We start from the raw sequence: 11,305 nt of genomic DNA on the forward strand, positions 1-11,305 counted from the left end.
GGGTGAACAGACAGCTCCTGTTCTGGATAAACACCAGGAACTCCAGGCTGGAACTTCTGGTTAATCTGGTTCTGACTCTTGAGCGATGGGGTCACAGCCATGTCCCTTATTTCTGGCCAATCTTTTTCCTCTGTGACATCAATGTAACTTAACAAATCTGGGTTTTAAATAGACATGAAGAAGAACTATGGCATGTGTGACTCAACATGCTCAAAATGTCTGTTGTTTCTGGACTAGAAAAGCTTTCCCTGGAAATCTTCTAACCCTTAATGAGCATTCCACAGATGTCATCTCCAGTGTTTGGCATAAATTTAATCCTGATTGTCCATTGCCAGCATCTGCATCCAAGATTGTCCAAGCCTCCATGTACAAAGTGCAAATATGAACATCCATGCTAATGCTAATTATTTAAACAGCCCATTTGCTCCCCACATGCTCTTTAAGCTGATAATTTTTAAAAATGCATGTGTGTGTATACGCATATATGTGCATATGTGGGCATGAGTGTATACGCATATATGTGCATCTGTGAGCATGTGTGTATGTCCATGTATATATGTGGGCATGTGTGTATGTGCATGTGCATATGTGGGCATGAGTGTAGGTACATGTGTACAGAGGCCCTAGATGAACTTCAGATGTTATTCCCTGGGACGCTGCCCTCCTTGTTTTTGAGACAATGCTCTGTGGCCTAGAACTGGCCAAGTAGGATAGGCAGGCTGCCCAGTGAGCACAGAAATCTGCCTCCCCTGCTCCCCAGTGCTGGATGGCACATGTGCAGCACCACATGCACATCTCTAGGTCTCTACCTCAGGGCCTCATGCCTGCTTTACTGCTAGGCTGTCTTCCATGATGGCATTTTACTGCTTTTCCTTGAGAAACATGAACAAGTCACCTTTTGCTTTCCATGTCATGAGCCTGAAGTGTAAGGAATGACATGGAGTAGCCTTGGTTCCTGTCGTCATGGCAACAGGCGCCTAGGCAACACAGTGTGATAAAAGGTACAAGAGATCAATGACGACATATAGTCTTTCGACATAATAGCGTAAAGTTCTGTATGTTGATAAAATCTTATGAGTAGAAATCTCCCTCCTGGAATGAAAAACTGTAACTTTCCACTTAGAACTTAAATAAATTCCTACACAAATCAAAACACATATCAAAGCTGGGGATAAATTTCCTTGCTCCTGCTAGTGTTTAATACTACCAACAAATCAAGAGACTTTTGCAAGTCAGTGAAAATAAATATTGTTAAAAATCACAATATCCAAAATAAAAGCTATAAACAGTGAAAATCACTTAAATATTCTGTGTATTCTGTACCGTCCTAAAATGTGTTTTGGACTCTTCCTATATTTGTTATCGACCAAGCTGATTAAAACAGGAAGGTCTTCATCTTGGGCACTTGATCAGATGAATTAATTTTCCAGGTCCTCCTTTTGGGTAGAAGGTGAAAGCAGAGAGGAAGGCTGGTCTCCTTCATGAAGGCCCATCAGCCTAGCAGCATCTGCTACAGAGACTGAGCTTCCAGCACACCTCCTGTTATGTGACGCCACGTTGTCAAATAGCAGCCCATCGAAACTACCATATTACGCTTTTTGAAAATCAGCTGATGTGTTGCCGCATAAGATAAGCTTCCTGGCGACTGGTGAGGTTAGATCAGTTGATGGGAAGTTTGCAGAAGTTAAAGTTGAGGGGGGTAAAGGGCCAACACTGAAGGAAGGAGCCACTTAGAAAATGCCAAAGCCGAACTTCTTCATCAGTGCAGACGCTGATCCTTGGAAAGGTGGGGTGGGGCATGTCCAAAGCCACACAGCTAATTCTCAATAAACTTGGATGGAACCCAGAGATAAGAAGTGGCCTTTACATAAAAGTGTTCATTTGTCTTTCAATTTATTTCCTTCCCAGAAACACTTACTTCACCTAAAAGACTTCTGTTCAGTCTTTGGGGAAAATCACATGAATCCTAGATAAGCCATGTGTGCCTTACCTGTAGATAGATATGATCACACTGCAACAAGCACTGGCAATGCTGGGCAATAATAGATTCCCTAATGAGAATTTAGCCCCAAATAACTGGTGTACTAAGCATTCTGAAACATATTGTAGAGTAAGGTAATAATTACCCATAATCCCCCCCATAGAAGGCAAAAAGGAAAATTTTGGAAATACGCTGTTTAACCTTGACTCTCAGCTTGATTGGCTTACAAGGAAAAGCCTAGATTAGTGGAGCACAGATCTGGGTGCCCTGGTGATGACCTTCCCGACAATAGTTAGGTGAGAAGGGCTCTGACTTCATTGATGATTAACTTCTGGGTCCGTTCACAGTAAAAAAAGGCCTTGTTGGGAAGATGGTAAAAACTCACTCACAGGGTCTCTGGAGGACATAAGTCCTTGAAGTATATCTGAGGCTGTCTCTTGCCTGAGCCCCTTCCTAGACACCCTCTGTCTCTGCCCTACAATGAGGGAAGTGTGTGTCTGCCACATCCTCTTGTCTACATGATTTTCTGCCAAACAAACATACATAGACGGAACCATTAGAACCACAAGCCAAGACGAGCTTTTGCTTCTTTTCACCACTCAGGGTGACGTAGAAGTAATGAGGGAACATACAAACATCGAGGAATGGGCTGGCAGTGGTAGACACCCACATGGGTATCTGAAGGAAAAGCTCCCTTGTTGAGACCAGTGCACATGTGTACCTCTGCCCAGGCATATTTCAGCAAACCCTCTGTCCTGGCTGTGAATCAGATTTTGAGCTGAATACATTCCCTTCCAGCACAAGGCACCACACTGACCTTGAAGGGCCAGCTCAACCACAGTGAAGGCCACACTCCAAAGAATGAGCATCAGTGAGCTGGCAGGACCCTCGTGGTCCAGCTGCATCCTCCATTCAGCAAGCACTCGCCCACCCAGGCACTGGTACCTGAGAAAACAGCATTACATGGAGATCTTGTTTAAGCCAACAGCTTTGGACCATGACTAATGCACAGGTATCATGTGTACACAGTGGCTTGAGGCTGCTGGTCAAGACTGTCAATGTGACATACAGTTTGCCCAGGGACAGCTCGACGCTTCCTCTTCGCTATGTGTGCTAGAGGAAAGGAAATAGGACATGACTGAGACTCAGGAGATGAAAATAATGATTTATAGGCATCTCACTTTCTCATCTCAATAATGTCTGATTTTCCTTCTCGACTAGTGTGACGGTTTGTTATTGTCTCATTTTGTTTTGCTTTGCTTTGTTGCTGATGAGGTCGCTTGTACTTCAGGCCTCTAATGCAAAATCCGCCTTCCTCAGCTTCCTACGGGCTAAGGTTACAGGCAAGTGCCTTAGAACCAACACAGGCTACTTTTGTGAGCACTTGGTTTCTGTGGAACCTTCACAAGGGAACTTTATAGGCCCTGATTCTTTGGCTTCTAACACCCTAAGACATTGCCCATGGGGTGTCTGCAACTTCATTTTGGTTGTTCTGTGTGCTAGCAATCTTGACCTAAGGTCATGTGGTCTTCAGGAGATCTGTGAATATCCAAAATCCAAAATACAGTGCTCAGTCAGAGTAAACACATTATGTAGAATTCAAAAGAAATCATTAAAGTCTGAAAATATATTAAAATAAGCAGAAAAGGAAATTACTATGTGTGCTTTGTAAAGTTTTTTTTCAGTAGAATTATATTGTTTTTTAAACTGATTTTGGTTTTATTTATGTGTGTGAGCCTGCATGAGTTTATATGCACATGTGAAGGGGCTGTCAGAGGCCAGAGAGGCATAGGATCCCTCTCGGGAGTGGAGTTACAGATGGTTATGAACCATATGGGGACTTGAACTTGGGTCCTCAGCTGGAAAAGCAACATGTGATTCATATCACAATCCCAGAAGTACTTTGTTTTATGACAAAAAATTAAGAACAATCCACCCCCAACTCCTTCAAATCTTCTTTTTTTAAAGGTGTAATTAGATTAGTAATGTTAAGTGGAATTCTTACTTAGTTTATATACAATTTAAGCCTGTAACATTGAAATTCTTAAGAAAGAGTAGCTTTAATTCATTACTTGGGAAGGTGTTAGTCAAAGTACTTAAGACGGAAAATCACACGTACTCTGGTGCCTCACATTTGACCATGTCCTCTGGAGGGGGAGGCCTGGTGGCACTCAGAGGAAGGACAGCAGGCTACCAAGAAGAGACTTGATACCCTAGGAGCATATAAAGGGGGAGGAGGTCCCCCTCAGTCACAGTCATAGGAGAGGGGAGTAAGGGGAAAATGGGAGGGAGGGAGAAATGGGAGGATACAAGGGATGGGATAACCATTGAGATGTAACAAGAATAAATTAATAAAAAATAAAATAAAGTAAATTTTTAAAAATTTTTTAAAAAAGAAGGAAAATCATATGCATTACACTGATGTGATGTTTAAAATAGAGATATTTGGACTGGTAAATTTGTAAATAGATAGTCATGTGTTATAAGTTTTTCAAATGTGCTAAACTGAAAAATGCCATATTATTTTAATCTTCTTATACATTTAACTGACAAAGTTAATATTGATGTTGAAACTAAGATAAATCCATGTTTTCTATCTCTAGGTCTGCCTTCAAAGCAACTTATAATATTTATGAATTTGTTGATATATTGTGTATGTGTGCCAGAGTATGAATGTGCAGGCAGGTGTGTGCAGCAACCCTCAGAGCTCAGAGGGGGATGTCTAATCCCTTGGAATTGTAGTTACAGACAGTTGTGAGCCAATATGTGAATGCCAGGGATCGAACTGGGATCTTCTGGAAGAGCACCCAGTGCCCTTAACCTCTGAACCATCTCTGCAGCCATCAAAGGATCTGAAAGCGAACCTGACTGAGGAATTTCTATCGGAGATGAGCATGGGGTTTGTTGTAGGCTCCTCACTGCCCACCACTGTGAAGACAGAGGTAAACCTAACTCACCAAAGCACTTCTGATCCTTCAAATCAATTTTCTAGTCCTGTGGAGCGTTTCCTGTTGACCCAGGGAGCTAACCTGTACTGTATCTCAGAGAAGAAGTTCCTCGTATCCAGCAACAGGGGTTTGCCTTGATACTGCAGGCTCCAAGAGCAAAGCTCAAAGCTTCTACTGACAGGGAGTGAGTCTCCTACGACATCACACTGTGCTTCCCATGCAGCACACCACAGGACTACTTCCTCTCAGATCCCGTGATGGGTGAGCAACCCTCAGCTCACAAATTGTGCTTAGACAGTGGGGTGTGGGTGGGGATTTCAGGGCCTCATTGCACCCTGTGGAGCGTTTCCATCCACAGCTCCTTCAGGTCAGGGCCTCTCTCACCTCCTGTCCCACTGCATCATTTCTTCTCCCCCTGATCTCTGCTATCGCCCCCTCTCTTCACCCTCACCCCTCCAGCTGCAGCACTTACCTCCCTTCTTCATGCACTTATCTCATTTCTTTGACTTTAATGAAAACAGTTGCCATCGCTCTCAGTCATATCTTTCCCCAATAAAAACAAAATAATCTTTCTCTACATGGATTTAGACATACAATACAAGTCTACCTGGGTACATGTAAACGCTCGAGATTATAATCTCCATGGAAGAGAAGGTGCCTGGTAGGTTAGAAATAGTGGTCCTTAAAGCAGGATGGTGAAAAGATGACTCTGAAGAAGCTTTACAAATAAGGAAGAAAGTCCTAGGAAACCAGGAAGGACCAAAACACTTAGTGCTACAAGGAGATGACTGGGGCTTGGGTCCCTGGATCCACCACTTAGCAGAGCAAAATAATCTTTCCAAACCTGGACCTGCAATATAAATATGACAGAGGCACTTACAAGATTGTGTAGAAAGAAGTAGTGACATTCCAAAAAAAATAATACTTTATAAAATTAGAATTGTGTGGTCATGGGTCTGGCTACTACCTCACTGATGAGAATATGTTTGAAAAGAAGTCTAAATCGATGAATCACACTGGTATTTTGACAAGTGAGTGTAGGTGGTGAGCTTGAATTAAAGCAAACTTTTCCTGTTGCTGCAATAGTTCTTCATCCCTCACAGAGAACAAGCTGTGCTTCCCTCGGCCATGTGATTCACTTCTAAAAGGCCTGGGAACCTCACCATCCTGCAGACATTGCAGTACATTCCTACAAACGAATCTAGGTATGTGGTATTCTCAGAATCGACTCACATCCACACGCTAGCATGGATAGCTCTGCCTGTACATCCGTTTTCTAGATAAGAGAGGTATTGGTGGGATGGACTCTCAGAGCAGGATTTCTCAACAGAGCCTTTCTAGGGCAAGTGAGATCTGTCATCACATGGACGAAAATGCTTCCTGAAAATCTTATGTTCCCCAACTCTGCCTCAAGCCTGTCTCGTACTAGCATTTCCAGGAAAAGATCTCATTGGTTGCAAAAGCCAATAACCACAGGAGGCTTCAGACTTCCCAGCCCCTAATCACTGAGCCAAAATAACTTTCTCTCTGTGCAGCCCCAGGACCTCAGCCCATGTAGCCCACTTGGAAGCACAGCTGTTTCCTACTTGGACTGGGGCACACACTTGGGGCTCAGGACCTGGGGAGCTGTGCACACCACAGATCTTGGTCTCTAGTATCAGTGAGGGCAGGGACAGCATTTCCTACATGTCAGGAGCACTGCCTCTGTGCACAGGAAAACCAGAAGTGCCTGTGGGTTCTTCCTTGATGAAGTCAGGTCTCCCTAGGGTCCCTGCAGGCACTCCAGAGCTTATCTGCACACAGATCAAGGGTCGGAGGCAGTTAAAGCAACTGAGTATAGAATCTCTTGGAATGTCTGTGCCTAAGTGTGTCATTGGATCCTGTGCAGGAAGGTGCCTGCTGACCCAGCCACTGTACCAACCTCAGAAATACAATAAAGCCACATACAAAACACTCAATAACACAATTCAGATTACTAGCCATTCAAAGGCAGGAAACTATGATTCCCAAATTGAATCTCAGTCTAGTAAAAGAGCTCACATGTCATGGTCCTCTGAAAGCTTGGTGACACAGCTGCACGGAGCCTGAGAGAGCTCTGCCTTGTCCCACATTACCTGAAACCTGTGAGTGTCCGTGCTCAGTTTTCCAACTTTTTGCACTAATGGGTCCAATCCCATATCAGTTACTATCCTCTGGATGGTGAGGGGTTAATTTTCATCATGGTATTCTCAAGGTTACTTAGGTGATGCCACTGTATACAAATGGGAACAATTGCAAGCCCTATAAACTTGATCTGACCTGCTTCACTTCCGATTTGTCCTCTTCCCAAAGCATCATCTACCAGAAGCATTACAATGTTTCCATCCTGCTTATGCCAATAAGAGTCCATGGTTCATGTCAAGCCCAGTCACTTAGTAACTAGAGAACACTGGTCTAGTTCCTCTGTCTCCATAGGCCTGGGTTCTCCCATTTGAAAAGAAAAAAAAAATGAACTATAGCAATACTTGCCTCGCTGCGGTTTGAAGGACAAAGCAAAGAGCAGAAGTGCCTACCACAGTGACAATCACAAAATCGAAGCTTAGCCAGCCTGTAGAAGTATTGAAGTGTGTCCTGTGTCTCCAACAAGGCAGCAGTTTCCTCAGAAGGGGATTACTTAGAGTTGCTTCATCTTTCTGTCTTGCCCATTTCGTGAGCTCCTGAATACAGCCAACTAGTTAAGAAGTCCTTTTAAGGTCTTCTTAAGTTGGCTGCTAAAGCTTCCTAACTCTTTTGACAATTACACTCTCAGTGTGTATAACATGTTTAGCTCCATGCACTACAACATGAACATTACCAGAAACAACAAAAATAATAGCCATGGCCTCTTCCCTAGAGCTGCTGACTCCCTATTATGGGAAACAGATGCCAATCGAATAAGAAGTAAACAAAAAACCTGCTTTTGTTAAACAACTGTCACCCAGTGATCCCTCTGTTAAAGGTTTGATCGATATTTGGCTGCCAGTATTATGAGGAGGTAGTGTAACCTTTTAAAAGGGGTGTGTGTGTGTGTGTGTGAGAGAGAGAGAGAGAGAGAGAGAGAGAGAGAGAGAGAGAGAGAGAGAGCAAGAGAGAGAGAGAGAGAGAGAGAGTGAGAGAGAGAGAGTGAGAGAGAGAGAGGTGTCATGGAGAACATGTCCCCTACAGAACTGTGGGACCCTGACACACAACTAATTTCTTACTTTGTTTCCCAGGAAAATGGCCAGATGTCTGACTCTATACTGATTCCCGAGCTGTAAGCAGTGGTCAGTGGCTTAGAAGAAAGCTTGGAAAACAGATGAGAAAAGACATCTGGAGGAGTGTACAAAAGCAGATCTCTCCAAAAGGCCAAAGGATATAAAGTTACCTGGGTTTCACATAAATACTGTCAACCTCTTTCCATGGCCATCTCTGTCCTTTCCCAATGGGGCTGTCAGGAAAGTAGCCATGGTGTCAGGGTTGGAGGTTATGCCTAGAACTGACAACATGGACTTCCACACACCAAGGCTGACCAGGATACAACTGTTGCTGAGGCCAGGCATGCCAACAGCAGAGACCAATATTGAGCGGCCAACATGGCACCATTCCCAAGGTGGCTAGCCAGGAACCTGGTGTCATGTTAAGGAACTAGTCCCTCTTTCATCAAAGAAGTGGGATTTTTGTCTTCATTGACACACTTATTCTTGGTGTGGCTTTGCCTCTCCTCTGTGTAATGCTTCAACCAATACAACGATCCATGGACTTAACAGGATGGCTTATCTACCATCTTACTACTCCATACAGCATTTCCCCTGAAAAAAGCAACAACAACAACAACTACTACTACAGCCTAAAACAAAAAACCTTATTTGACAAACAAAGAAGTTCACAGTGGGCCCATGCTCAGAGAATCCGTACTGTGTTCCCCATCATCCTGGAGCTCTTTGTCTTAAGAAATGCTGAAATGAAATTTTAGCAATATAGTTACAGCAGTGAGAAGGGAAAGTAGCCTGGAAGGCTGGGACACCTTCTGCAAAAGGCTCTGTCTGCTCTGCATCAGCATCCTGCATATGGCACAGTTTCTCCTACAGCCAGGAATGAAAATGAGAAAGACACAACTCACCACCATCCATAGTGACCCATGAGCAACATTTATCCATCCTGTTCCCATTAGTATGTGCTTTGCTGCCTGTATGATTTTATTCCACATGGTAAACTTCTGAAGGTATACAACAAATATTCTATTGAACTAGAAATGAGGATTTTAGACTTCCTCTGGCCACTTCAGGCTCATGGTACCCAAGAGACAACCAACTGAGAAAGGAGTCGTTGCTTTTAGGAGTGACTGGTCCAGACCACCAGGGGGGAGCTGGGCCACTGCTTCACAGAAGTACTGGGGTGTAATATAATTTTTAGGATTTTGCCGTGTACTGTGATTCAGATCAATTGGGAACTACAACAACCCAATCCAGGTAAGATAATAAATGGCCTAAACCCCTTCAGGAATGAATGTGTGGGTCACTAGTCCAGGTACACTGCCACGAGCCCCTGAGGAGCTAGCTGAGGGTAGAATAAATACAGAGTAGGTAGTAGAAGAAGATAAATAAAAATACAGTTAAGCCTTGGCCATGTGACCAATTATTGAAAGGAGGATTGTGATCACCACTTTGTTGTGTTTGTGCATTTATACACATGCATTAAGCAGATATGTGTTTTCCTTCCTCTACTTCTTTATCATGTGATGCGACATCAGTTGACATAGTATCAGTATTTAACCGTTATAAATCTAAATTTATCATATTTAATCTACAGAATGCTGGAGGACTAAGGTTTCTACAAGAGTCCACTGGGCTGCAGAGATGGCTTAGTGGTCACAGGTGCTTATTGCCTGTACAGAGGACAAAGTTCAGTTTCCAGCACCCACACAGTCAATCAGTGCTGTCTGTGGATACAGTTCTGGAGCATCACTTCTTGTGCTCCTTCCTGTACATATGTGGTATACATGTATGCACTCAGGTAGACACATATGTACATAAAGTAAATAAAGAGATAAATACATTTTTACAGTACTTTGTTATCTGGTCTTAGAGAAGTACATCATTCTTGGCTGCAGGTTTTATCGTTATAAAGTATTAGGGAAGACTGTAGCCTTACTGTTTCCTTTTTGGAGAGGTTGGTGTGTATCACGTGACATGGGGTAGACTTGGCTGTGACTTTGATTGTATCTGGTGTCTGGGATGGTATTTTCTGAAGGGTGAAGAGCCTCCCTCACATGGACAGCGTCTTCTAGCAGATACATAGAGAGCTGAGATGAGAGCCCCATCTGCTCTTTACCCGTTTACCTGCTTCTGTTTCCATCTTTCCTGCCATAGGAAGCCAGTTTCTTCCAATGGAGACCAAAGACCACTGGGTCTCTAGACATCATCTAGGTCTTTCATGTAGGCTGAAAAGTTATTTCATACCTCACCTCCCCAGACAGCCAGCCATGGTGAGACTACTCAACCTGTATCGTGTAAGCCAACCTAACCCATCCCCTTTGTAATAATATTACTTCTCTTGGTTATATCTTTCTAGAAAACACCCAACCACCATGACTTAAGTGTCTTCTTCTCCATCTTGCTCCCCAACACCATGTGCTCCTCCCTACAGGCCCAAAACCAAAGCACCAAACAGGTACACCTCAAAATAATACCCTTACCTCCTTAGAAATGGACTATTCAGGTATGTGTTACAGAAAAACACTAAGTAATACAAACCTCCAACATGTAAAAATATATTCCTGATTCTTAATTGAGTCCATTTTATTTTCTGTCACTCAGTTAGCAATACAAACATTGTATCCAAAGTCCCTGTGTCTTGCTACTGCCTTCAGAGAAAAGCTTATAATTTCTGGGAGAGTGACAAGCACCATGCTGGACATGCACGGGGGACCAAGAGGAAAAACAAGAAAATCTGACCTTGTAGTCAAGGTCTTCCTCCACGAGGAAATCTGAGGTGTCTGTGGTGATCTGTGGACGGATTGTAGGGAACAGTGAGTGTGGGACCATGAGAAGAGTGGTACACAAAGGATCGCTATGGCAGAAAAAGCAGAGTTCAGGGAACTGAAGGAAATCCAGAGTTTCTGAAGAACTGAGCAAAGGGTGGGTGTTGCAAGACCAGGGCGGACATACATTGCAGGCCTCAAGGTCACAGTAAGAATTCTGATCCTTCCAGGCCGTGGTGGATCACAACTTTAATCCCAGCACTTGGCTGTCAGAAGCAGGCAGATCTCTGTGAGTTCGAGGCCAGCCTGCGTTCCTTACCTGAGAGCAGAGAGACAGATGCAGAAGTTTGAAGTTGAGAGCTTATGCTAGCAAGTTAAAAATGTGTAGAGATAAGACAT

The sequence above is a fragment of the Acomys russatus genome, chromosome 11 (assembly GCF_903995435.1).
Source record: "Acomys russatus chromosome 11, mAcoRus1.1, whole genome shotgun sequence".
In the NCBI taxonomy this organism is placed as follows: Eukaryota; Metazoa; Chordata; class Mammalia; order Rodentia; family Muridae; genus Acomys; species Acomys russatus.